The sequence below is a fragment of the Ambystoma mexicanum genome, chromosome 1p, assembly GCF_040938575.1.
Source record: "Ambystoma mexicanum isolate Mex_15411 chromosome 1p, UKY_AmexF1_1, whole genome shotgun sequence".
Lineage (NCBI taxonomy): Eukaryota > Metazoa > Chordata > Amphibia > Caudata > Ambystomatidae > Ambystoma > Ambystoma mexicanum.
The window spans coordinates 13,096,739-13,122,167 of NC_090921.1; the positions used below are offsets into that span (position 1 = coordinate 13,096,739).

The following is a 25,429-nucleotide window of genomic DNA, read 5'->3' on the forward strand; positions in this document are numbered from 1 at the left end:
TCGTTTCAGTACCAGCAGGGTAGCGTGGCCGAGCGGTCTAAGGCGCTGGATTTAGGCTCCAGTCTCTTTGGAGGCGTGGGTTCGAATCCCACCGCTGCCAATAGCTGTTTCTTTTTTATCTTCATGCCACGTGTACAGACAGGACAATTGGGAGCCAGGGAATGGCATGTGTTTATGAATTCTTGCTTTTCTGAACACCCAGACTGAAAGCACACATCTGACTCGTGTGCGTTTTCACCAAAAAAGGGTAAAGCATAAATCACTGTTCACTGAAAACGGACATGCGTTCACGATCCTGTCAATAAACACGTGCTTGGCAGGGCCACAAATCTGCCGACACGATGCCCTAATGAATGCACATCTCTTTGCCTTGGTAGTTGCTCCTTTTTGCAGCGCCTTTTCCTGCTGCATCACAAAAACTCAGTTCAAGACACTTGGCTCCATCCAGTGGAGCTCCTATGCCCAGCTTAGAAACCCCCAGGCACGAGATTGCAAGGTCCCTGGTAATTCTCCCACTCCTGGACACGTCGGAACCAAGTTTCGTATGCACTAGCAGCGAGAACAAAATCCCACATGTGAGGACAATAGGCGTCTTTCATTTAGGGCTAGTGTTAGGCTAAGAGTTTGCAGTAGCTCCTTGGGTCGAGTTAGGGGTCGAATGAGACAAAGCTAAGATTTGCGTTACGGCTGGGGTTGGTCCAGTAAGGATCCCACACACCATGGACCATCGGCGGAGGCCCCGGGTAGGCTTACACTGCGGGCTAATGGTGGACTTCTTTAAAAACGTGAGCACTAAATGGGGCGGGATGTTGACTGAAAGAATGCAGCTAGCTACAGAAATATGCAGAAATAAAGAAAAACACATCTCATTGCATGCCTTTAAAGAGCTTACTCTCCCTACCGGCAATGTTCCTGAACCTTCGCTTCCCAAACATTTTTAGAACCAAAAAAAACCTAGAAAAGATCTGACCTCCCTCACCGGGAATTGAACTCAAGACTGCTGGATGGAGGGGTGCTGACATTGACCACTAGGCTACCAGACTGCTGTTGAACAGAGCACTCCCGAAAGGTGACATTTCAATTTCAGGCTGACAAGTGTGCTTTATTGTTCAGTTCGGGCTTTGCACAGCCAGTGCTAGAATTCAATCCAAGTTCATGCTTTGCTTTGATTTTGAATTAATGGCCAAACCAGCCAATCCCTAAAAAAATACAGGTCTCAGAGGCTCTCGTTTCAGTACCAGCAGGGTAGCGTGGCCGAGCGGTCTAAGGCGCTGGATTTAGGCTCCAGTCTCTTTGGAGGCGTGGGTTCGAATCCCACCGCTGCCAATAGCTGTTTCTTTTTTATCTTCATGCCACGTGTACAGACAGGACAATTGGGAGCCAGGGAATGGCATGTGTTTATGAATTCTTGCTTTTCTGAACACCCAGACTGAAAGCACACATCTGACTCGTGTGCGTTTTCACCAAAAAAGGGTAAAGCATAAATCACTGTTCACTGAAAACGGACATGCGTTCACGATCCTGTCAATAAACACGTGCTTGGCAGGGCCACAAATCTGCCGACACGATGCCCTAATGAATGCACATCTCTTTGCCTTGGTAGTTGCTCCTTTTTGCAGCGCCTTTTCCTGCTGCATCACAAAAACTCAGTTCAAGACACTTGGCTCCATCCAGTGGAGCTCCTATGCCCAGCTTAGAAACCCCCAGGCACGAGATTGCAAGGTCCCTGGTAATTCTCCCACTCCTGGACACGTCGGAACCAAGTTTCGTATGCACTAGCAGCGAGAACAAAATCCCACATGTGAGGACAATAGGCGTCTTTCATTTAGGGCTAGTGTTAGGCTAAGAGTTTGCAGTAGCTCCTTGGGTCGAGTTAGGGGTCGAATGAGACAAAGCTAAGATTTGCGTTACGGCTGGGGTTGGTCCAGTAAGGATCCCACACACCATGGACCATCGGCGGAGGCCCCGGGTAGGCTTACACTGCGGGCTAATGGTGGACTTCTTTAAAAACGTGAGCACTAAATGGGGCGGGATGTTGACTGAAAGAATGCAGCTAGCTACAGAAATATGCAGAAATAAAGAAAAACACATCTCATTGCATGCCTTTAAAGAGCTTACTCTCCCTACCGGCAATGTTCCTGAACCTTCGCTTCCCAAACATTTTTAGAACCAAAAAAAACCTAGAAAAGATCTGACCTCCCTCACCAGGAATTGAACTCAAGACTGCTGGATGGAGGGGTGCTGACATTGACCACTAGGCTACCAGACTGCTGTCGAACAGAGCACTCCCGAAAGGTGACATTTCAATTTCAGGCTGACAAGTGTGCTTTATTGTTCAGTTCGGGCTTTGCACAGCCAGTGCTAGAATTCAATCCAAGTTCATGCTTTGCTTTGATTTTGAATTAATGGCCAAACCAGCCAATCCCTAAAAAAATACAGGTCTCAGAGGCTCTCGTTTCAGTACCAGCAGGGTAGCGTGGCCGAGCGGTCTAAGGCGCTGGATTTAGGCTCCAGTCTCTTTGGAGGCGTGGGTTCGAATCCCACCGCTGCCAATAGCTGTTTCTTTTTTATCTTCATGCCACGTGTACAGACAGGACAATTGGGAGCCAGGGAATGGCATGTGTTTATGAATTCTTGCTTTTCTGAACACCCAGACTGAAAGCACACATCTGACTCGTGTGCGTTTTCACCAAAAAAGGGTAAAGCATAAATCACTGTTCACTGAAAACGGACATGCGTTCACGATCCTGTCAATAAACACGTGCTTGGCAGGGCCACAAATCTGCCGACACGATGCCCTAATGAATGCACATCTCTTTGCCTTGGTAGTTGCTCCTTTTTGCAGCGCCTTTTCCTGCTGCATCACAAAAACTCAGTTCAAGACACTTGGCTCCATCCAGTGGAGCTCCTATGCCCAGCTTAGAAACCCCCAGGCACGAGATTGCAAGGTCCCTGGTAATTCTCCCACTCCTGGACACGTCGGAACCAAGTTTCGTATGCACTAGCAGCGAGAACAAAATCCCACATGTGAGGACAATAGGCGTCTTTCATTTAGGGCTAGTGTTAGGCTAAGAGTTTGCAGTAGCTCCTTGGGTCGAGTTAGGGGTCGAATGAGACAAAGCTAAGATTTGCGTTACGGCTGGGGTTGGTCCAGTAAGGATCCCACACACCATGGACCATCGGCGGAGGCCCCGGGTAGGCTTACACTGCGGGCTAATGGTGGACTTCTTTAAAAACGTGAGCACTAAATGGGGCGGGATGTTGACTGAAAGAATGCAGCTAGCTACAGAAATATGCAGAAATAAAGAAAAACACATCTCATTGCATGCCTTTAAAGAGCTTACTCTCCCTACCGGCAATGTTCCTGAACCTTCGCTTCCCAAACATTTTTAGAACCAAAAAAAACCTAGAAAAGATCTGACCTCCCTCACCGGGAATTGAACTCAAGACTGCTGGATGGAGGGGTGCTGACATTGACCACTAGGCTACCAGACTGCTGTTGAACAGAGCACTCCCGAAAGGTGACATTTCAATTTCAGGCTGACAAGTGTGCTTTATTGTTCAGTTCGGGCTTTGCAGAGCCAGTGCTAGAATTCAATCCAAGTTCATGCTTTGCTTTGATTTTGAATTAATGGCCAAACCAGCCAATCCCTAAAAAAATACAGGTCTCAGAGGCTCTCGTTTCAGTACCAGCAGGGTAGCGTGGCCGAGCGGTCTAAGGCGCTGGATTTAGGCTCCAGTCTCTTTGGAGGCGTGGGTTCGAATCCCACCGCTGCCAATAGCTGTTTCTTTTTTATCTTCATGCCACGTGTACAGACAGGACAATTGGGAGCCAGGGAATGGCATGTGTTTATGAATTCTTGCTTTTCTGAACACCCAGACTGAAAGCACACATCTGACTCGTGTGCGTTTTCACCAAAAAAGGGTAAAGCATAAATCACTGTTCACTGAAAACGGACATGCGTTCACGATCCTGTCAATAAACACGTGCTTGGCAGGGCCACAAATCTGCCGACACGATGCCCTAATGAATGCACATCTCTTTGCCTTGGTAGTTGCTCCTTTTTGCAGCGCCTTTTCCTGCTGCATCACAAAAACTCAGTTCAAGACACTTGGCTCCATCCAGTGGAGCTCCTATGCCCAGCTTAGAAACCCCCAGGCACGAGATTGCAAGGTCCCTGGTAATTCTCCCACTCCTGGACACGTCGGAACCAAGTTTCGTATGCACTAGCAGCGAGAACAAAATCCCACATGTGAGGACAATAGGCGTCTTTCATTTAGGGCTAGTGTTAGGCTAAGAGTTTGCAGTAGCTCCTTGGGTCGAGTTAGGGGTCGAATGAGACAAAGCTAAGATTTGCGTTACGGCTGGGGTTGGTCCAGTAAGGATCCCACACACCATGGACCATCGGCGGAGGCCCCGGGTAGGCTTACACTGCGGGCTAATGGTGGACTTCTTTAAAAACGTGAGCACTAAATGGGGCGGGATGTTGACTGAAAGAATGCAGCTAGCTACAGAAATATGCAGAAATAAAGAAAAACACATCTCATTGCATGCCTTTAAAGAGCTTACTCTCCCTACCGGCAATGTTCCTGAACCTTCGCTTCCCAAACATTTTTAGAACCAAAAAAAACCTAGAAAAGATCTGACCTCCCTCACCAGGAATTGAACTCAAGACTGCTGGATGGAGGGGTGCTGACATTGACCACTAGGCTACCAGACTGCTGTCGAACAGAGCACTCCCGAAAGGTGACATTTCAATTTCAGGCTGACAAGTGTGCTTTATTGTTCAGTTCGGGCTTTGCACAGCCAGTGCTAGAATTCAATCCAAGTTCATGCTTTGCTTTGATTTTGAATTAATGGCCAAACCAGCCAATCCCTAAAAAAATACAGGTCTCAGAGGCTCTCGTTTCAGTACCAGCAGGGTAGCGTGGCCGAGCGGTCTAAGGCGCTGGATTTAGGCTCCAGTCTCTTTGGAGGCGTGGGTTCGAATCCCACCGCTGCCAATAGCTGTTTCTTTTTTATCTTCATGCCACGTGTACAGACAGGACAATTGGGAGCCAGGGAATGGCATGTGTTTATGAATTCTTGCTTTTCTGAACACCCAGACTGAAAGCACACATCTGACTCGTGTGCGTTTTCACCAAAAAAGGGTAAAGCATAAATCACTGTTCACTGAAAACGGACATGCGTTCACGATCCTGTCAATAAACACGTGCTTGGCAGGGCCACAAATCTGCCGACACGATGCCCTAATGAATGCACATCTCTTTGCCTTGGTAGTTGCTCCTTTTTGCAGCGCCTTTTCCTGCTGCATCACAAAAACTCAGTTCAAGACACTTGGCTCCATCCAGTGGAGCTCCTATGCCCAGCTTAGAAACCCCCAGGCACGAGATTGCAAGGTCCCTGGTAATTCTCCCACTCCTGGACACGTCGGAACCAAGTTTCGTATGCACTAGCAGCGAGAACAAAATCCCACATGTGAGGACAATAGGCGTCTTTCATTTAGGGCTAGTGTTAGGCTAAGAGTTTGCAGTAGCTCCTTGGGTCGAGTTAGGGGTCGAATGAGACAAAGCTAAGATTTGCGTTACGGCTGGGGTTGGTCCAGTAAGGATCCCACACACCATGGACCATCGGCGGAGGCCCCGGGTAGGCTTACACTGCGGGCTAATGGTGGACTTCTTTAAAAACGTGAGCACTAAATGGGGCGGGATGTTGACTGAAAGAATGCAGCTAGCTACAGAAATATGCAGAAATAAAGAAAAACACATCTCATTGCATGCCTTTAAAGAGCTTACTCTCCCTACCGGCAATGTTCCTGAACCTTCGCTTCCCAAACATTTTTAGAACCAAAAAAAACCTAGAAAAGATCTGACCTCCCTCACCGGGAATTGAACTCAAGACTGCTGGATGGAGGGGTGCTGACATTGACCACTAGGCTACCAGACTGCTGTTGAACAGAGCACTCCCGAAAGGTGACATTTCAATTTCAGGCTGACAAGTGTGCTTTATTGTTCAGTTCGGGCTTTGCACAGCCAGTGCTAGAATTCAATCCAAGTTCATGCTTTGCTTTGATTTTGAATTAATGGCCAAACCAGCCAATCCCTAAAAAAATACAGGTCTCAGAGGCTCTCGTTTCAGTACCAGCAGGGTAGCGTGGCCGAGCGGTCTAAGGCGCTGGATTTAGGCTCCAGTCTCTTTGGAGGCGTGGGTTCGAATCCCACCGCTGCCAATAGCTGTTTCTTTTTTATCTTCATGCCACGTGTACAGACAGGACAATTGGGAGCCAGGGAATGGCATGTGTTTATGAATTCTTGCTTTTCTGAACACCCAGACTGAAAGCACACATCTGACTCGTGTGCGTTTTCACCAAAAAAGGGTAAAGCATAAATCACTGTTCACTGAAAACGGACATGCGTTCACGATCCTGTCAATAAACACGTGCTTGGCAGGGCCACAAATCTGCCGACACGATGCCCTAATGAATGCACATCTCTTTGCCTTGGTAGTTGCTCCTTTTTGCAGCGCCTTTTCCTGCTGCATCACAAAAACTCAGTTCAAGACACTTGGCTCCATCCAGTGGAGCTCCTATGCCCAGCTTAGAAACCCCCAGGCACGAGATTGCAAGGTCCCTGGTAATTCTCCCACTCCTGGACACGTCGGAACCAAGTTTCGTATGCACTAGCAGCGAGAACAAAATCCCACATGTGAGGACAATAGGCGTCTTTCATTTAGGGCTAGTGTTAGGCTAAGAGTTTGCAGTAGCTCCTTGGGTCGAGTTAGGGGTCGAATGAGACAAAGCTAAGATTTGCGTTACGGCTGGGGTTGGTCCAGTAAGGATCCCACACACCATGGACCATCGGCGGAGGCCCCGGGTAGGCTTACACTGCGGGCTAATGGTGGACTTCTTTAAAAACGTGAGCACTAAATGGGGCGGGATGTTGACTGAAAGAATGCAGCTAGCTACAGAAATATGCAGAAATAAAGAAAAACACATCTCATTGCATGCCTTTAAAGAGCTTACTCTCCCTACCGGCAATGTTCCTGAACCTTCGCTTCCCAAACATTTTTAGAACCAAAAAAAACCTAGAAAAGATCTGACCTCCCTCACCAGGAATTGAACTCAAGACTGCTGGATGGAGGGGTGCTGACATTGACCACTAGGCTACCAGACTGCTGTCGAACAGAGCACTCCCGAAAGGTGACATTTCAATTTCAGGCTGACAAGTGTGCTTTATTGTTCAGTTCGGGCTTTGCACAGCCAGTGCTAGAATTCAATCCAAGTTCATGCTTTGCTTTGATTTTGAATTAATGGCCAAACCAGCCAATCCCTAAAAAAATACAGGTCTCAGAGGCTCTCGTTTCAGTACCAGCAGGGTAGCGTGGCCGAGCGGTCTAAGGCGCTGGATTTAGGCTCCAGTCTCTTTGGAGGCGTGGGTTCGAATCCCACCGCTGCCAATAGCTGTTTCTTTTTTATCTTCATGCCACGTGTACAGACAGGACAATTGGGAGCCAGGGAATGGCATGTGTTTATGAATTCTTGCTTTTCTGAACACCCAGACTGAAAGCACACATCTGACTCGTGTGCGTTTTCACCAAAAAAGGGTAAAGCATAAATCACTGTTCACTGAAAACGGACATGCGTTCACGATCCTGTCAATAAACACGTGCTTGGCAGGGCCACAAATCTGCCGACACGATGCCCTAATGAATGCACATCTCTTTGCCTTGGTAGTTGCTCCTTTTTGCAGCGCCTTTTCCTGCTGCATCACAAAAACTCAGTTCAAGACACTTGGCTCCATCCAGTGGAGCTCCTATGCCCAGCTTAGAAACCCCCAGGCACGAGATTGCAAGGTCCCTGGTAATTCTCCCACTCCTGGACACGTCGGAACCAAGTTTCGTATGCACTAGCAGCGAGAACAAAATCCCACATGTGAGGACAATAGGCGTCTTTCATTTAGGGCTAGTGTTAGGCTAAGAGTTTGCAGTAGCTCCTTGGGTCGAGTTAGGGGTCGAATGAGACAAAGCTAAGATTTGCGTTACGGCTGGGGTTGGTCCAGTAAGGATCCCACACACCATGGACCATCGGCGGAGGCCCCGGGTAGGCTTACACTGCGGGCTAATGGTGGACTTCTTTAAAAACGTGAGCACTAAATGGGGCGGGATGTTGACTGAAAGAATGCAGCTAGCTACAGAAATATGCAGAAATAAAGAAAAACACATCTCATTGCATGCCTTTAAAGAGCTTACTCTCCCTACCGGCAATGTTCCTGAACCTTCGCTTCCCAAACATTTTTAGAACCAAAAAAAACCTAGAAAAGATCTGACCTCCCTCACCGGGAATTGAACTCAAGACTGCTGGATGGAGGGGTGCTGACATTGACCACTAGGCTACCAGACTGCTGTTGAACAGAGCACTCCCGAAAGGTGACATTTCAATTTCAGGCTGACAAGTGTGCTTTATTGTTCAGTTCGGGCTTTGCACAGCCAGTGCTAGAATTCAATCCAAGTTCATGCTTTGCTTTGATTTTGAATTAATGGCCAAACCAGCCAATCCCTAAAAAAATACAGGTCTCAGAGGCTCTCGTTTCAGTACCAGCAGGGTAGCGTGGCCGAGCGGTCTAAGGCGCTGGATTTAGGCTCCAGTCTCTTTGGAGGCGTGGGTTCGAATCCCACCGCTGCCAATAGCTGTTTCTTTTTTATCTTCATGCCACGTGTACAGACAGGACAATTGGGAGCCAGGGAATGGCATGTGTTTATGAATTCTTGCTTTTCTGAACACCCAGACTGAAAGCACACATCTGACTCGTGTGCGTTTTCACCAAAAAAGGGTAAAGCATAAATCACTGTTCACTGAAAACGGACATGCGTTCACGATCCTGTCAATAAACACGTGCTTGGCAGGGCCACAAATCTGCCGACACGATGCCCTAATGAATGCACATCTCTTTGCCTTGGTAGTTGCTCCTTTTTGCAGCGCCTTTTCCTGCTGCATCACAAAAACTCAGTTCAAGACACTTGGCTCCATCCAGTGGAGCTCCTATGCCCAGCTTAGAAACCCCCAGGCACGAGATTGCAAGGTCCCTGGTAATTCTCCCACTCCTGGACACGTCGGAACCAAGTTTCGTATGCACTAGCAGCGAGAACAAAATCCCACATGTGAGGACAATAGGCGTCTTTCATTTAGGGCTAGTGTTAGGCTAAGAGTTTGCAGTAGCTCCTTGGGTCGAGTTAGGGGTCGAATGAGACAAAGCTAAGATTTGCGTTACGGCTGGGGTTGGTCCAGTAAGGATCCCACACACCATGGACCATCGGCGGAGGCCCCGGGTAGGCTTACACTGCGGGCTAATGGTGGACTTCTTTAAAAACGTGAGCACTAAATGGGGCGGGATGTTGACTGAAAGAATGCAGCTAGCTACAGAAATATGCAGAAATAAAGAAAAACACATCTCATTGCATGCCTTTAAAGAGCTTACTCTCCCTACCGGCAATGTTCCTGAACCTTCGCTTCCCAAACATTTTTAGAACCAAAAAAAACCTAGAAAAGATCTGACCTCCCTCACCAGGAATTGAACTCAAGACTGCTGGATGGAGGGGTGCTGACATTGACCACTAGGCTACCAGACTGCTGTCGAACAGAGCACTCCCGAAAGGTGACATTTCAATTTCAGGCTGACAAGTGTGCTTTATTGTTCAGTTCGGGCTTTGCACAGCCAGTGCTAGAATTCAATCCAAGTTCATGCTTTGCTTTGATTTTGAATTAATGGCCAAACCAGCCAATCCCTAAAAAAATACAGGTCTCAGAGGCTCTCGTTTCAGTACCAGCAGGGTAGCGTGGCCGAGCGGTCTAAGGCGCTGGATTTAGGCTCCAGTCTCTTTGGAGGCGTGGGTTCGAATCCCACCGCTGCCAATAGCTGTTTCTTTTTTATCTTCATGCCACGTGTACAGACAGGACAATTGGGAGCCAGGGAATGGCATGTGTTTATGAATTCTTGCTTTTCTGAACACCCAGACTGAAAGCACACATCTGACTCGTGTGCGTTTTCACCAAAAAAGGGTAAAGCATAAATCACTGTTCACTGAAAACGGACATGCGTTCACGATCCTGTCAATAAACACGTGCTTGGCAGGGCCACAAATCTGCCGACACGATGCCCTAATGAATGCACATCTCTTTGCCTTGGTAGTTGCTCCTTTTTGCAGCGCCTTTTCCTGCTGCATCACAAAAACTCAGTTCAAGACACTTGGCTCCATCCAGTGGAGCTCCTATGCCCAGCTTAGAAACCCCCAGGCACGAGATTGCAAGGTCCCTGGTAATTCTCCCACTCCTGGACACGTCGGAACCAAGTTTCGTATGCACTAGCAGCGAGAACAAAATCCCACATGTGAGGACAATAGGCGTCTTTCATTTAGGGCTAGTGTTAGGCTAAGAGTTTGCAGTAGCTCCTTGGGTCGAGTTAGGGGTCGAATGAGACAAAGCTAAGATTTGCGTTACGGCTGGGGTTGGTCCAGTAAGGATCCCACACACCATGGACCATCGGCGGAGGCCCCGGGTAGGCTTACACTGCGGGCTAATGGTGGACTTCTTTAAAAACGTGAGCACTAAATGGGGCGGGATGTTGACTGAAAGAATGCAGCTAGCTACAGAAATATGCAGAAATAAAGAAAAACACATCTCATTGCATGCCTTTAAAGAGCTTACTCTCCCTACCGGCAATGTTCCTGAACCTTCGCTTCCCAAACATTTTTAGAACCAAAAAAAACCTAGAAAAGATCTGACCTCCCTCACCGGGAATTGAACTCAAGACTGCTGGATGGAGGGGTGCTGACATTGACCACTAGGCTACCAGACTGCTGTTGAACAGAGCACTCCCGAAAGGTGACATTTCAATTTCAGGCTGACAAGTGTGCTTTATTGTTCAGTTCGGGCTTTGCACAGCCAGTGCTAGAATTCAATCCAAGTTCATGCTTTGCTTTGATTTTGAATTAATGGCCAAACCAGCCAATCCCTAAAAAAATACAGGTCTCAGAGGCTCTCGTTTCAGTACCAGCAGGGTAGCGTGGCCGAGCGGTCTAAGGCGCTGGATTTAGGCTCCAGTCTCTTTGGAGGCGTGGGTTCGAATCCCACCGCTGCCAATAGCTGTTTCTTTTTTATCTTCATGCCACGTGTACAGACAGGACAATTGGGAGCCAGGGAATGGCATGTGTTTATGAATTCTTGCTTTTCTGAACACCCAGACTGAAAGCACACATCTGACTCGTGTGCGTTTTCACCAAAAAAGGGTAAAGCATAAATCACTGTTCACTGAAAACGGACATGCGTTCACGATCCTGTCAATAAACACGTGCTTGGCAGGGCCACAAATCTGCCGACACGATGCCCTAATGAATGCACATCTCTTTGCCTTGGTAGTTGCTCCTTTTTGCAGCGCCTTTTCCTGCTGCATCACAAAAACTCAGTTCAAGACACTTGGCTCCATCCAGTGGAGCTCCTATGCCCAGCTTAGAAACCCCCAGGCACGAGATTGCAAGGTCCCTGGTAATTCTCCCACTCCTGGACACGTCGGAACCAAGTTTCGTATGCACTAGCAGCGAGAACAAAATCCCACATGTGAGGACAATAGGCGTCTTTCATTTAGGGCTAGTGTTAGGCTAAGAGTTTGCAGTAGCTCCTTGGGTCGAGTTAGGGGTCGAATGAGACAAAGCTAAGATTTGCGTTACGGCTGGGGTTGGTCCAGTAAGGATCCCACACACCATGGACCATCGGCGGAGGCCCCGGGTAGGCTTACACTGCGGGCTAATGGTGGACTTCTTTAAAAACGTGAGCACTAAATGGGGCGGGATGTTGACTGAAAGAATGCAGCTAGCTACAGAAATATGCAGAAATAAAGAAAAACACATCTCATTGCATGCCTTTAAAGAGCTTACTCTCCCTACCGGCAATGTTCCTGAACCTTCGCTTCCCAAACATTTTTAGAACCAAAAAAAACCTAGAAAAGATCTGACCTCCCTCACCGGGAATTGAACTCAAGACTGCTGGATGGAGGGGTGCTGACATTGACCACTAGGCTACCAGACTGCTGTCGAACAGAGCACTCCCGAAAGGTGACATTTCAATTTCAGGCTGACAAGTGTGCTTTATTGTTCAGTTCGGGCTTTGCACAGCCAGTGCTAGAATTCAATCCAAGTTCATGCTTTGCTTTGATTTTGAATTAATGGCCAAACCAGCCAATCCCTAAAAAAATACAGGTCTCAGAGGCTCTCGTTTCAGTACCAGCAGGGTAGCGTGGCCGAGCGGTCTAAGGCGCTGGATTTAGGCTCCAGTCTCTTTGGAGGCGTGGGTTCGAATCCCACCGCTGCCAATAGCTGTTTCTTTTTTATCTTCATGCCACGTGTACAGACAGGACAATTGGGAGCCAGGGAATGGCATGTGTTTATGAATTCTTGCTTTTCTGAACACCCAGACTGAAAGCACACATCTGACTCGTGTGCGTTTTCACCAAAAAAGGGTAAAGCATAAATCACTGTTCACTGAAAACGGACATGCGTTCACGATCCTGTCAATAAACACGTGCTTGGCAGGGCCACAAATCTGCCGACACGATGCCCTAATGAATGCACATCTCTTTGCCTTGGTAGTTGCTCCTTTTTGCAGCGCCTTTTCCTGCTGCATCACAAAAACTCAGTTCAAGACACTTGGCTCCATCCAGTGGAGCTCCTATGCCCAGCTTAGAAACCCCCAGGCACGAGATTGCAAGGTCCCTGGTAATTCTCCCACTCCTGGACACGTCGGAACCAAGTTTCGTATGCACTAGCAGCGAGAACAAAATCCCACATGTGAGGACAATAGGCGTCTTTCATTTAGGGCTAGTGTTAGGCTAAGAGTTTGCAGTAGCTCCTTGGGTCGAGTTAGGGGTCGAATGAGACAAAGCTAAGATTTGCGTTACGGCTGGGGTTGGTCCAGTAAGGATCCCACACACCATGGACCATCGGCGGAGGCCCCGGGTAGGCTTACACTGCGGGCTAATGGTGGACTTCTTTAAAAACGTGAGCACTAAATGGGGCGGGATGTTGACTGAAAGAATGCAGCTAGCTACAGAAATATGCAGAAATAAAGAAAAACACATCTCATTGCATGCCTTTAAAGAGCTTACTCTCCCTACCGGCAATGTTCCTGAACCTTCGCTTCCCAAACATTTTTAGAACCAAAAAAAACCTAGAAAAGATCTGACCTCCCTCACCGGGAATTGAACTCAAGACTGCTGGATGGAGGGGTGCTGACATTGACCACTAGGCTACCAGACTGCTGTTGAACAGAGCACTCCCGAAAGGTGACATTTCAATTTCAGGCTGACAAGTGTGCTTTATTGTTCAGTTCGGGCTTTGCACAGCCAGTGCTAGAATTCAATCCAAGTTCATGCTTTGCTTTGATTTTGAATTAATGGCCAAACCAGCCAATCCCTAAAAAAATACAGGTCTCAGAGGCTCTCGTTTCAGTACCAGCAGGGTAGCGTGGCCGAGCGGTCTAAGGCGCTGGATTTAGGCTCCAGTCTCTTTGGAGGCGTGGGTTCGAATCCCACCGCTGCCAATAGCTGTTTCTTTTTTATCTTCATGCCACGTGTACAGACAGGACAATTGGGAGCCAGGGAATGGCATGTGTTTATGAATTCTTGCTTTTCTGAACACCCAGACTGAAAGCACACATCTGACTCGTGTGCGTTTTCACCAAAAAAGGGTAAAGCATAAATCACTGTTCACTGAAAACGGACATGCGTTCACGATCCTGTCAATAAACACGTGCTTGGCAGGGCCACAAATCTGCCGACACGATGCCCTAATGAATGCACATCTCTTTGCCTTGGTAGTTGCTCCTTTTTGCAGCGCCTTTTCCTGCTGCATCACAAAAACTCAGTTCAAGACACTTGGCTCCATCCAGTGGAGCTCCTATGCCCAGCTTAGAAACCCCCAGGCACGAGATTGCAAGGTCCCTGGTAATTCTCCCACTCCTGGACACGTCGGAACCAAGTTTCGTATGCACTAGCAGCGAGAACAAAATCCCACATGTGAGGACAATAGGCGTCTTTCATTTAGGGCTAGTGTTAGGCTAAGAGTTTGCAGTAGCTCCTTGGGTCGAGTTAGGGGTCGAATGAGACAAAGCTAAGATTTGCGTTACGGCTGGGGTTGGTCCAGTAAGGATCCCACACACCATGGACCATCGGCGGAGGCCCCGGGTAGGCTTACACTGCGGGCTAATGGTGGACTTCTTTAAAAACGTGAGCACTAAATGGGGCGGGATGTTGACTGAAAGAATGCAGCTAGCTACAGAAATATGCAGAAATAAAGAAAAACACATCTCATTGCATGCCTTTAAAGAGCTTACTCTCCCTACCGGCAATGTTCCTGAACCTTCGCTTCCCAAACATTTTTAGAACCAAAAAAAACCTAGAAAAGATCTGACCTCCCTCACCGGGAATTGAACTCAAGACTGCTGGATGGAGGGGTGCTGACATTGACCACTAGGCTACCAGACTGCTGTTGAACAGAGCACTCCCGAAAGGTGACATTTCAATTTCAGGCTGACAAGTGTGCTTTATTGTTCAGTTCGGGCTTTGCACAGCCAGTGCTAGAATTCAATCCAAGTTCATGCTTTGCTTTGATTTTGAATTAATGGCCAAACCAGCCAATCCCTAAAAAAATACAGGTCTCAGAGGCTCTCGTTTCAGTACCAGCAGGGTAGCGTGGCCGAGCGGTCTAAGGCGCTGGATTTAGGCTCCAGTCTCTTTGGAGGCGTGGGTTCGAATCCCACCGCTGCCAATAGCTGTTTCTTTTTTATCTTCATGCCACGTGTACAGACAGGACAATTGGGAGCCAGGGAATGGCATGTGTTTATGAATTCTTGCTTTTCTGAACACCCAGACTGAAAGCACACATCTGACTCGTGTGCGTTTTCACCAAAAAAGGGTAAAGCATAAATCACTGTTCACTGAAAACGGACATGCGTTCACGATCCTGTCAATAAACACGTGCTTGGCAGGGCCACAAATCTGCCGACACGATGCCCTAATGAATGCACATCTCTTTGCCTTGGTAGTTGCTCCTTTTTGCAGCGCCTTTTCCTGCTGCATCACAAAAACTCAGTTCAAGACACTTGGCTCCATCCAGTGGAGCTCCTATGCCCAGCTTAGAAACCCCCAGGCACGAGATTGCAAGGTCCCTGGTAATTCTCCCACTCCTGGACACGTCGGAACCAAGTTTCGTATGCACTAGCAGCGAGAACAAAATCCCACATGTGAGGACAATAGGCGTCTTTCATTTAGGGCTAGTGTTAGGCTAAGAGTTTGCAGTAGCTCCTTGGGTCGAGTTAGGGGTCGAATGAGACAAAGCTAAGATTTGCGTTACGGCTGGGGTTGGTCCAGTAAGGATCCCACACACCATGGACCATCGGCGGAGGCCCCGGGTAGGCTTACACTGCGGGCTAATGGTGGACTTCTTTAAAAACGTGAGCACTAAATGGGGCGGGATGTTGACTGAAAGAATGCAGCTAGCTACAGAAATATGCAGAAATAAAGAAAAACACATCTCATTGCATGCCTTTAAAGAGCTTACTCTCCCTACCGGCAATGTTCCTGAACCTTCGCTTCCCAAACATTTTTAGAACCAAAAAAAACCTAGAAAAGATCTGACCTCCCTCACCAGGAATTGAACTCAAGACTGCTGGATGGAGGGGTGCTGACATTGACCACTAGGCTACCAGACTGCTGTCGAACAGAGCACTCCCGAAAGGTGACATTTCAATTTCAGGCTGACAAGTGTGCTTTATTGTTCAGTTCGGGCTTTGCACAGCCAGTGCTAGAATTCAATCCAAGTTCATGCTTTGCTTTGATTTTGAATTAATGGCCAAACCAGCCAATCCCTAAAAAAATACAGGTCTCAGAGGCTCTCGTTTCAGTACCAGCAGGGTAGCGTGGCCGAGCGGTCTAAGGCGCTGGATTTAGGCTCCAGTCTCTTTGGAGGCGTGGGTTCGAATCCCACCGCTGCCAATAGCTGTTTCTTTTTTATCTTCATGCCACGTGTACAGACAGGACAATTGGGAGCCAGGGAATGGCATGTGTTTATGAATTCTTGCTTTTCTGAACACCCAGACTGAAAGCACACATCTGACTCGTGTGCGTTTTCACCAAAAAAGGGTAAAGCATAAATCACTGTTCACTGAAAACGGACATGCGTTCACGATCCTGTCAATAAACACGTGCTTGGCAGGGCCACAAATCTGCCGACACGATGCCCTAATGAATGCACATCTCTTTGCCTTGGTAGTTGCTCCTTTTTGCAGCGCCTTTTCCTGCTGCATCACAAAAACTCAGTTCAAGACACTTGGCTCCATCCAGTGGAGCTCCTATGCCCAGCTTAGAAACCCCCAGGCACGAGATTGCAAGGTCCCTGGTAATTCTCCCACTCCTGGACACGTCGGAACCAAGTTTCGTATGCACTAGCAGCGAGAACAAAATCCCACATGTGAGGACAATAGGCGTCTTTCATTTAGGGCTAGTGTTAGGCTAAGAGTTTGCAGTAGCTCCTTGGGTCGAGTTAGGGGTCGAATGAGACAAAGCTAAGATTTGCGTTACGGCTGGGGTTGGTCCAGTAAGGATCCCACACACCATGGACCATCGGCGGAGGCCCCGGGTAGGCTTACACTGCGGGCTAATGGTGGACTTCTTTAAAAACGTGAGCACTAAATGGGGCGGGATGTTGACTGAAAGAATGCAGCTAGCTACAGAAATATGCAGAAATAAAGAAAAACACATCTCATTGCATGCCTTTAAAGAGCTTACTCTCCCTACCGGCAATGTTCCTGAACCTTCGCTTCCCAAACATTTTTAGAACCAAAAAAAACCTAGAAAAGATCTGACCTCCCTCACCGGGAATTGAACTCAAGACTGCTGGATGGAGGGGTGCTGACATTGACCACTAGGCTACCAGACTGCTGTCGAACAGAGCACTCCCGAAAGGTGACATTTCAATTTCAGGCTGACAAGTGTGCTTTATTGTTCAGTTCGGGCTTTGCACAGCCAGTGCTAGAATTCAATCCAAGTTCATGCTTTGCTTTGATTTTGAATTAATGGCCAAACCAGCCAATCCCTAAAAAAATACAGGTCTCAGAGGCTCTCGTTTCAGTACCAGCAGGGTAGCGTGGCCGAGCGGTCTAAGGCGCTGGATTTAGGCTCCAGTCTCTTTGGAGGCGTGGGTTCGAATCCCACCGCTGCCAATAGCTGTTTCTTTTTTATCTTCATGCCACGTGTACAGACAGGACAATTGGGAGCCAGGGAATGGCATGTGTTTATGAATTCTTGCTTTTCTGAACACCCAGACTGAAAGCACACATCTGACTCGTGTGCGTTTTCACCAAAAAAGGGTAAAGCATAAATCACTGTTCACTGAAAACGGACATGCGTTCACGATCCTGTCAATAAACACGTGCTTGGCAGGGCCACAAATCTGCCGACACGATGCCCTAATGAATGCACATCTCTTTGCCTTGGTAGTTGCTCCTTTTTGCAGCGCCTTTTCCTGCTGCATCACAAAAACTCAGTTCAAGACACTTGGCTCCATCCAGTGGAGCTCCTATGCCCAGCTTAGAAACCCCCAGGCACGAGATTGCAAGGTCCCTGGTAATTCTCCCACTCCTGGACACGTCGGAACCAAGTTTCGTATGCACTAGCAGCGAGAACAAAATCCCACATGTGAGGACAATAGGCGTCTTTCATTTAGGGCTAGTGTTAGGCTAAGAGTTTGCAGTAGCTCCTTGGGTCGAGTTAGGGGTCGAATGAGACAAAGCTAAGATTTGCGTTACGGCTGGGGTTGGTCCAGTAAGGATCCCACACACCATGGACCATCGGCGGAGGCCCCGGGTAGGCTTACACTGCGGGCTAATGGTGGACTTCTTTAAAAACGTGAGCACTAAATGGGGCGGGATGTTGACTGAAAGAATGCAGCTAGCTACAGAAATATGCAGAAATAAAGAAAAACACATCTCATTGCATGCCTTTAAAGAGCTTACTCTCCCTACCGGCAATGTTCCTGAACCTTCGCTTCCCAAACATTTTTAGAACCAAAAAAAACCTAGAAAAGATCTGACCTCCCTCACCGGGAATTGAACTCAAGACTGCTGGATGGAGGGGTGCTGACATTGACCACTAGGCTACCAGACTGCTGTTGAACAGAGCACTCCCGAAAGGTGACATTTCAATTTCAGGCTGACAAGTGTGCTTTATTGTTCAGTTCGGGCTTTGCACAGCCAGTGCTAGAATTCAATCCAAGTTCATGCTTTGCTTTGATTTTGAATTAATGGCCAAACCAGCCAATCCCTAAAAAAATACAGGTCTCAGAGGCTCTCGTTTCAGTACCAGCAGGGTAGCGTGGCCGAGCGGTCTAAGGCGCTGGATTTAGGCTCCAGTCTCTTTGGAGGCGTGGGTTCGAATCCCACCGCTGCCAATAGCTGTTTCTTTTTTATCTTCATGCCACGTGTACAGACAGGACAATTGGGAGCCAGGGAATGGCATGTGTTTATGAATTCTTGCTTTTCTGAACACCCAGACTGAAAGCACACATCTGACTCGTGTGCGTTTTCACCAAAAAAGGGTAAAGCATAAATCACTGTTCACTGAAAACGGACATGCGTTCACGATCCTGTCAATAAACACGTGCTTGGCAGGGCCACAAATCTGCCGACACGATGCCCTAATGAATGCACATCTCTTTGCCTTGGTAGTTGCTCCTTTTTGCAGCGCCTTTTCCTGCTGCATCACAAAAACTCAGTTCAAGACACTTGGCTCCATCCAGTGGAGCTCCTATGCCCAGCTTAGAAACCCCCAGGCACGAGATTGCAAGGTCCCTGGTAATTCTCCCACTCCTGGACACGTCGGAACCAAGTTTCGTATGCACTAGCAGCGAGAACAAAATCCCACATGTGAGGACAATAGGCGTCTTTCATTTAGGGCTAGTGTTAGGCTAAGAGTTTGCAGTAGCTCCTTGGGTCGAGTTAGGGGTCGAATGAGACAAAGCTAAGATTTGCGTTACGGCTGGGGTTGGTCCAGTAAGGATCCCACACACCATGGACCATCGGCGGAGGCCCCGGGTAGGCTTACACTGCGGGCTAATGGTGGACTTCTTTAAAAACGTGAGCACTAAATGGGGCGGGATGTTGACTGAAAGAATGCAGCTAGCTACAGAAATATGCAGAAATAAAGAAAAACACATCTCATTGCATGCCTTTAAAGAGCTTACTCTCCCTACCGGCAATGTTCCTGAACCTTCGCTTCCCAAACATTTTTAGAACCAAAAAAAACCTAGAAAAGATCTGACCTCCCTCACCAGGAATTGAACTCAAGACTGCTGGATGGAGGGGTGCTGACATTGACCACTAGGCTACCAGACTGCTGTCGAACAGAGCACTCCCGAAAGGTGACATTTCAATTTCAGGCTGACAAGTGTGCTTTATTGTTCAGTTCGGGCTTTGCACAGCCAGTGCTAGAATTCAATCCAAGTTCATGCTTTGCTTTGATTTTGAATTAATGGCCAAACCAGCCAATCCCTAAAAAAATACAGGTCTCAGAGGCTCTCGTTTCAGTACCAGCAGGGTAGCGTGGCCGAGCGGTCTAAGGCGCTGGATTTAGGCTCCAGTCTCTTTGGAGGCGTGGGTTCGAATCCCACCGCTGCCAATAGCTGTTTCTTTTTTATCTTCATGCCACGTGTACAGACAGGACAATTGGGAGCCAGGGAATGGCATGTGTTTATGAATTCTTGCTTTTCTGAACACCCAGACTGAAAGCACACATCTGACTCGTGTGCGTTTTCACCAAAAAAGGGTAAAGCATAAATCACTGTTCACTGAAAACGGACATGCGTTCACGATCCTGTCAATAAACACGTGCTTGGCAGGGCCACAAATCTGCCGACACGATGCCCTAATGAATGCACATCTCTTTGCCTTGGTAGTTGCTCCTTTTTGCAGCGCCTTTTCCTGCTGCATCACAAAAACTCAGTTCAAGACACTTGGCTCCATCCAGTGGAGCTCCTATGCCCAGCTTAGAAACCCCCAGGCACGAGATTGCAAGGTCCCTGGTAATTCTCCCACTCCTGGACACGTCGGAACCAAGTTTCGTATGCACTAGCAGCGAGAACAAAATCCCACATGTGAGGACAATAGGCGTCTTTCATTTAGGGCTAGTGTTAGGCTAAGAGTTTGCAGTAGCTCCTTGGGTCGAGTTAGGGGTCGAATGAGACAAAGCTAAGATTTGCGTTACGGCTGGGGTTGGTCCAGTAAGGATCCCACACACCATGGACCATCGGCGGAGGCCCCGGGTAGGCTTACACTGCGGGCTAATGGTGGACTTCTTTAAAAACGTGAGCACTAAATGGGGCGGGATGTTGACTGAAAGAATGCAGCTAGCTACAGAAATATGCAGAAATAAAGAAAAACACATCTCATTGCATGCCTTTAAAGAGCTTACTCTCCCTACCGGCAATGTTCCTGAACCTTCGCTTCCCAAACATTTTTAGAACCAAAAAAAACCTAGAAAAGATCTGACCTCCCTCACCGGGAATTGAACTCAAGACTGCTGGATGGAGGGGTGCTGACATTGACCACTAGGCTACCAGACTGCTGTTGAACAGAGCACTCCCGAAAGGTGACATTTCAATTTCAGGCTGACAAGTGTGCTTTATTGTTCAGTTCGGGCTTTGCACAGCCAGTGCTAGAATTCAATCCAAGTTCATGCTTTGCTTTGATTTTGAATTAATGGCCAAACCAGCCAATCCCTAAAAAAATACAGGTCTCAGAGGCTCTCGTTTCAGTACCAGCAGGGTAGCGTGGCCGAGCGGTCTAAGGCGCTGGATTTAGGCTCCAGTCTCTTTGGAGGCGTGGGTTCGAATCCCACCGCTGCCAATAGCTGTTTCTTTTTTATCTTCATGCCACGTGTACAGACAGGACAATTGGGAGCCAGGGAATGGCATGTGTTTATGAATTCTTGCTTTTCTGAACACCCAGACTGAAAGCACACATCTGACTCGTGTGCGTTTTCACCAAAAAAGGGTAAAGCATAAATCACTGTTCACTGAAAACGGACATGCGTTCACGATCCTGTCAATAAACACGTGCTTGGCAGGGCCACAAATCTGCCGACACGATGCCCTAATGAATGCACATCTCTTTGCCTTGGTAGTTGCTCCTTTTTGCAGCGCCTTTTCCTGCTGCATCACAAAAACTCAGTTCAAGACACTTGGCTCCATCCAGTGGAGCTCCTATGCCCAGCTTAGAAACCCCCAGGCACGAGATTGCAAGGTCCCTGGTAATTCTCCCACTCCTGGACACGTCGGAACCAAGTTTCGTATGCACTAGCAGCGAGAACAAAATCCCACATGTGAGGACAATAGGCGTCTTTCATTTAGGGCTAGTGTTAGGCTAAGAGTTTGCAGTAGCTCCTTGGGTCGAGTTAGGGGTCGAATGAGACAAAGCTAAGATTTGCGTTACGGCTGGGGTTGGTCCAGTAAGGATCCCACACACCATGGACCATCGGCGGAGGCCCCGGGTAGGCTTACACTGCGGGCTAATGGTGGACTTCTTTAAAAACGTGAGCACTAAATGGGGCGGGATGTTGACTGAAAGAATGCAGCTAGCTACAGAAATATGCAGAAATAAAGAAAAACACATCTCATTGCATGCCTTTAAAGAGCTTACTCTCCCTACCGGCAATGTTCCTGAACCTTCGCTTCCCAAACATTTTTAGAACCAAAAAAAACCTAGAAAAGATCTGACCTCCCTCACCGGGAATTGAACTCAAGACTGCTGGATGGAGGGGTGCTGACATTGACCACTAGGCTACCAGACTGCTGTCGAACAGAGCACTCCCGAAAGGTGACATTTCAATTTCAGGCTGACAAGTGTGCTTTATTGTTCAGTTCGGGCTTTGCACAGCCAGTGCTAGAATTCAATCCAAGTTCATGCTTTGCTTTGATTTTGAATTAATGGCCAAACCAGCCAATCCCTAAAAAAATACAGGTCTCAGAGGCTCTCGTTTCAGTACCAGCAGGGTAGCGTGGCCGAGCGGTCTAAGGCGCTGGATTTAGGCTCCAGTCTCTTTGGAGGCGTGGGTTCGAATCCCACCGCTGCCAATAGCTGTTTCTTTTTTATCTTCATGCCACGTGTACAGACAGGACAATTGGGAGCCAGGGAATGGCATGTGTTTATGAATTCTTGCTTTTCTGAACACCCAGACTGAAAGCACACATCTGACTCGTGTGCGTTTTCACCAAAAAAGGGTAAAGCATAAATCACTGTTCACTGAAAACGGACATGCGTTCACGATCCTGTCAATAAACACGTGCTTGGCAGGGCCACAAATCTGCCGACACGATGCCCTAATGAATGCACATCTCTTTGCCTTGGTAGTTGCTCCTTTTTGCAGCGCCTTTTCCTGCTGCATCACAAAAACTCAGTTCAAGACACTTGGCTCCATCCAGTGGAGCTCCTATGCCCAGCTTAGAAACCCCCAGGCACGAGATTGCAAGGTCCCTGGTAATTCTCCCACTCCTGGACACGTCGGAACCAAGTTTCGTATGCACTAGCAGCGAGAACAAAATCCCACATGTGAGGACAATAGGCGTCTTTCATTTAGGGCTAGTGTTAGGCTAAGAGTTTGCAGTAGCTCCTTGGGTCGAGTTAGGGGTCGAATGAGACAAAGCTAAGATTTGCGTTACGGCTGGGGTTGGTCCAGTAAGGATCCCACACACCATGGACCATCGGCGGAGGCCCCGGGTAGGCTTACACTGCGGGCTAATGGTGGACTTCTTTAAAAACGTGAGCACTAAATGGGGCGGGATGTTGACTGAAAGAATGCAGCTAGCTACAGAAATATGCAGAAATAAAGAAAAACACATCTCATTGCATGCCTTTAAAGAGCTTACTCTCCCTACCGGCAATGTTCCTGAACCTTCGCTTCCCAAACATTTTTAGAACCAAAAAAAACCTAGAAAAGATCTGACCTCCCTCACCGGGAATTGAACTCAAGACTGCTGGATGGAGGGGTGCTGACATTGACCACTAGGCTACCAGACTGCTGTTGAACAGAGCACTCCCGAAAGGTGACATTTCAATTTCAGGCTGACAAGTGTGCTTTATTGTTCAGTTCGGGCTTTGCACAGCCAGTGCTAGAATTCAATCCAAGTTCATGCTTTGCTTTGATTTTGAATTAATGGCCAAACCAGCCAATCCCTAAAAAAATACAGGTCTCAGAGGCTCTCGTTTCAGTACCAGCAGGGTAGCGTGGCCGAGCGGTCTAAGGCGCTGGATTTAGGCTCCAGTCTCTTTGGAGGCGTGGGTTCGAATCCCACCGCTGCCAATAGCTGTTTCTTTTTTATCTTCATGCCACGTGTACAGACAGGACAATTGGGAGCCAGGGAATGGCATGTGTTTATGAATTCTTGCTTTTCTGAACACCCAGACTGAAAGCACACATCTGACTCGTGTGCGTTTTCACCAAAAAAGGGTAAAGCATAAATCACTGTTCACTGAAAACGGACATGCGTTCACGATCCTGTCAATAAACACGTGCTTGGCAGGGCCACAAATCTGCCGACACGATGCCCTAATGAATGCACATCTCTTTGCCTTGGTAGTTGCTCCTTTTTGCAGCGCCTTTTCCTGCTGCATCACAAAAACTCAGTTCAAGACACTTGGCTCCATCCAGTGGAGCTCCTATGCCCAGCTTAGAAACCCCCAGGCACGAGATTGCAAGGTCCCTGGTAATTCTCCCACTCCTGGACACGTCGGAACCAAGTTTCGTATGCACTAGCAGCGAGAACAAAATCCCACATGTGAGGACAATAGGCGTCTTTCATTTAGGGCTAGTGTTAGGCTAAGAGTTTGCAGTAGCTCCTTGGGTCGAGTTAGGGGTCGAATGAGACAAAGCTAAGATTTGCGTTACGGCTGGGGTTGGTCCAGTAAGGATCCCACACACCATGGACCATCGGCGGAGGCCCCGGGTAGGCTTACACTGCGGGCTAATGGTGGACTTCTTTAAAAACGTGAGCACTAAATGGGGCGGGATGTTGACTGAAAGAATGCAGCTAGCTACAGAAATATGCAGAAATAAAGAAAAACACATCTCATTGCATGCCTTTAAAGAGCTTACTCTCCCTACCGGCAATGTTCCTGAACCTTCGCTTCCCAAACATTTTTAGAACCAAAAAAAACCTAGAAAAGATCTGACCTCCCTCACCAGGAATTGAACTCAAGACTGCTGGATGGAGGGGTGCTGACATTGACCACTAGGCTACCAGACTGCTGTCGAACAGAGCACTCCCGAAAGGTGACATTTCAATTTCAGGCTGACAAGTGTGCTTTATTGTTCAGTTCGGGCTTTGCACAGCCAGTGCTAGAATTCAATCCAAGTTCATGCTTTGCTTTGATTTTGAATTAATGGCCAAACCAGCCAATCCCTAAAAAAATACAGGTCTCAGAGGCTCTCGTTTCAGTACCAGCAGGGTAGCGTGGCCGAGCGGTCTAAGGCGCTGGATTTAGGCTCCAGTCTCTTTGGAGGCGTGGGTTCGAATCCCACCGCTGCCAATAGCTGTTTCTTTTTTATCTTCATGCCACGTGTACAGACAGGACAATTGGGAGCCAGGGAATGGCATGTGTTTATGAATTCTTGCTTTTCTGAACACCCAGACTGAAAGCACACATCTGACTCGTGTGCGTTTTCACCAAAAAAGGGTAAAGCATAAATCACTGTTCACTGAAAACGGACATGCGTTCACGATCCTGTCAATAAACACGTGCTTGGCAGGGCCACAAATCTGCCGACACGATGCCCTAATGAATGCACATCTCTTTGCCTTGGTAGTTGCTCCTTTTTGCAGCGCCTTTTCCTGCTGCATCACAAAAACTCAGTTCAAGACACTTGGCTCCATCCAGTGGAGCTCCTATGCCCAGCTTAGAAACCCCCAGGCACGAGATTGCAAGGTCCCTGGTAATTCTCCCACTCCTGGACACGTCGGAACCAAGTTTCGTATGCACTAGCAGCGAGAACAAAATCCCACATGTGAGGACAATAGGCGTCTTTCATTTAGGGCTAGTGTTAGGCTAAGAGTTTGCAGTAGCTCCTTGGGTCGAGTTAGGGGTCGAATGAGACAAAGCTAAGATTTGCGTTACGGCTGGGGTTGGTCCAGTAAGGATCCCACACACCATGGACCATCGGCGGAGGCCCCGGGTAGGCTTACACTGCGGGCTAATGGTGGACTTCTTTAAAAACGTGAGCACTAAATGGGGCGGGATGTTGACTGAAAGAATGCAGCTAGCTACAGAAATATGCAGAAATAAAGAAAAACACATCTCATTGCATGCCTTTAAAGAGCTTACTCTCCCTACCGGCAATG

At 48.0% G+C, this 25,429-nt stretch overlaps 21 non-coding genes across 21 annotated transcripts; all 21 read left to right on the forward strand.

Moving 5' to 3' along the window:
• Positions 1-18: 18 nt before the first annotated feature.
• Positions 19-100, forward strand: TRNAL-UAG (transfer RNA leucine (anticodon UAG)). The gene has a single exon. It is a non-coding gene; the product is annotated as a tRNA-Leu (tRNA).
• Positions 101-1,244: 1,144 nt separating this feature from the next.
• On the forward strand, positions 1,245-1,326 carry TRNAL-UAG (transfer RNA leucine (anticodon UAG)). Its single transcript has one exon. It is a non-coding gene; the product is annotated as a tRNA-Leu (tRNA).
• Positions 1,327-2,470: 1,144 nt separating this feature from the next.
• On the forward strand, positions 2,471-2,552 carry TRNAL-UAG (transfer RNA leucine (anticodon UAG)). Its single transcript has one exon. It is a non-coding gene; the product is annotated as a tRNA-Leu (tRNA).
• A 1,144-nt stretch (positions 2,553-3,696) lies between these two features.
• On the forward strand, positions 3,697-3,778 carry TRNAL-UAG (transfer RNA leucine (anticodon UAG)). Its single transcript has one exon. It is a non-coding gene; the product is annotated as a tRNA-Leu (tRNA).
• A 1,144-nt stretch (positions 3,779-4,922) lies between these two features.
• Positions 4,923-5,004, forward strand: TRNAL-UAG (transfer RNA leucine (anticodon UAG)). The gene has a single exon. It is a non-coding gene; the product is annotated as a tRNA-Leu (tRNA).
• A 1,144-nt stretch (positions 5,005-6,148) lies between these two features.
• Positions 6,149-6,230, forward strand: TRNAL-UAG (transfer RNA leucine (anticodon UAG)). The gene has a single exon. It is a non-coding gene; the product is annotated as a tRNA-Leu (tRNA).
• Positions 6,231-7,374: 1,144 nt separating this feature from the next.
• Positions 7,375-7,456, forward strand: TRNAL-UAG (transfer RNA leucine (anticodon UAG)). The gene has a single exon. It is a non-coding gene; the product is annotated as a tRNA-Leu (tRNA).
• A 1,144-nt stretch (positions 7,457-8,600) lies between these two features.
• TRNAL-UAG (transfer RNA leucine (anticodon UAG)) lies at positions 8,601-8,682 on the forward strand. Its single transcript has one exon. It is a non-coding gene; the product is annotated as a tRNA-Leu (tRNA).
• Positions 8,683-9,826: 1,144 nt separating this feature from the next.
• On the forward strand, positions 9,827-9,908 carry TRNAL-UAG (transfer RNA leucine (anticodon UAG)). Its single transcript has one exon. It is a non-coding gene; the product is annotated as a tRNA-Leu (tRNA).
• A 1,144-nt stretch (positions 9,909-11,052) lies between these two features.
• TRNAL-UAG (transfer RNA leucine (anticodon UAG)) lies at positions 11,053-11,134 on the forward strand. The gene has a single exon. It is a non-coding gene; the product is annotated as a tRNA-Leu (tRNA).
• Positions 11,135-12,278: 1,144 nt separating this feature from the next.
• On the forward strand, positions 12,279-12,360 carry TRNAL-UAG (transfer RNA leucine (anticodon UAG)). Its single transcript has one exon. It is a non-coding gene; the product is annotated as a tRNA-Leu (tRNA).
• Positions 12,361-13,504: 1,144 nt separating this feature from the next.
• Positions 13,505-13,586, forward strand: TRNAL-UAG (transfer RNA leucine (anticodon UAG)). Its single transcript has one exon. It is a non-coding gene; the product is annotated as a tRNA-Leu (tRNA).
• A 1,144-nt stretch (positions 13,587-14,730) lies between these two features.
• On the forward strand, positions 14,731-14,812 carry TRNAL-UAG (transfer RNA leucine (anticodon UAG)). Its single transcript has one exon. It is a non-coding gene; the product is annotated as a tRNA-Leu (tRNA).
• Positions 14,813-15,956: 1,144 nt separating this feature from the next.
• On the forward strand, positions 15,957-16,038 carry TRNAL-UAG (transfer RNA leucine (anticodon UAG)). Its single transcript has one exon. It is a non-coding gene; the product is annotated as a tRNA-Leu (tRNA).
• Positions 16,039-17,182: 1,144 nt separating this feature from the next.
• Positions 17,183-17,264, forward strand: TRNAL-UAG (transfer RNA leucine (anticodon UAG)). Its single transcript has one exon. It is a non-coding gene; the product is annotated as a tRNA-Leu (tRNA).
• Positions 17,265-18,408: 1,144 nt separating this feature from the next.
• On the forward strand, positions 18,409-18,490 carry TRNAL-UAG (transfer RNA leucine (anticodon UAG)). The gene has a single exon. It is a non-coding gene; the product is annotated as a tRNA-Leu (tRNA).
• Positions 18,491-19,634: 1,144 nt separating this feature from the next.
• TRNAL-UAG (transfer RNA leucine (anticodon UAG)) lies at positions 19,635-19,716 on the forward strand. The gene has a single exon. It is a non-coding gene; the product is annotated as a tRNA-Leu (tRNA).
• Positions 19,717-20,860: 1,144 nt separating this feature from the next.
• TRNAL-UAG (transfer RNA leucine (anticodon UAG)) lies at positions 20,861-20,942 on the forward strand. Its single transcript has one exon. It is a non-coding gene; the product is annotated as a tRNA-Leu (tRNA).
• Positions 20,943-22,086: 1,144 nt separating this feature from the next.
• Positions 22,087-22,168, forward strand: TRNAL-UAG (transfer RNA leucine (anticodon UAG)). The gene has a single exon. It is a non-coding gene; the product is annotated as a tRNA-Leu (tRNA).
• A 1,144-nt stretch (positions 22,169-23,312) lies between these two features.
• TRNAL-UAG (transfer RNA leucine (anticodon UAG)) lies at positions 23,313-23,394 on the forward strand. The gene has a single exon. It is a non-coding gene; the product is annotated as a tRNA-Leu (tRNA).
• Positions 23,395-24,538: 1,144 nt separating this feature from the next.
• On the forward strand, positions 24,539-24,620 carry TRNAL-UAG (transfer RNA leucine (anticodon UAG)). The gene has a single exon. It is a non-coding gene; the product is annotated as a tRNA-Leu (tRNA).
• Positions 24,621-25,429: the final 809 nt, after the last annotated feature.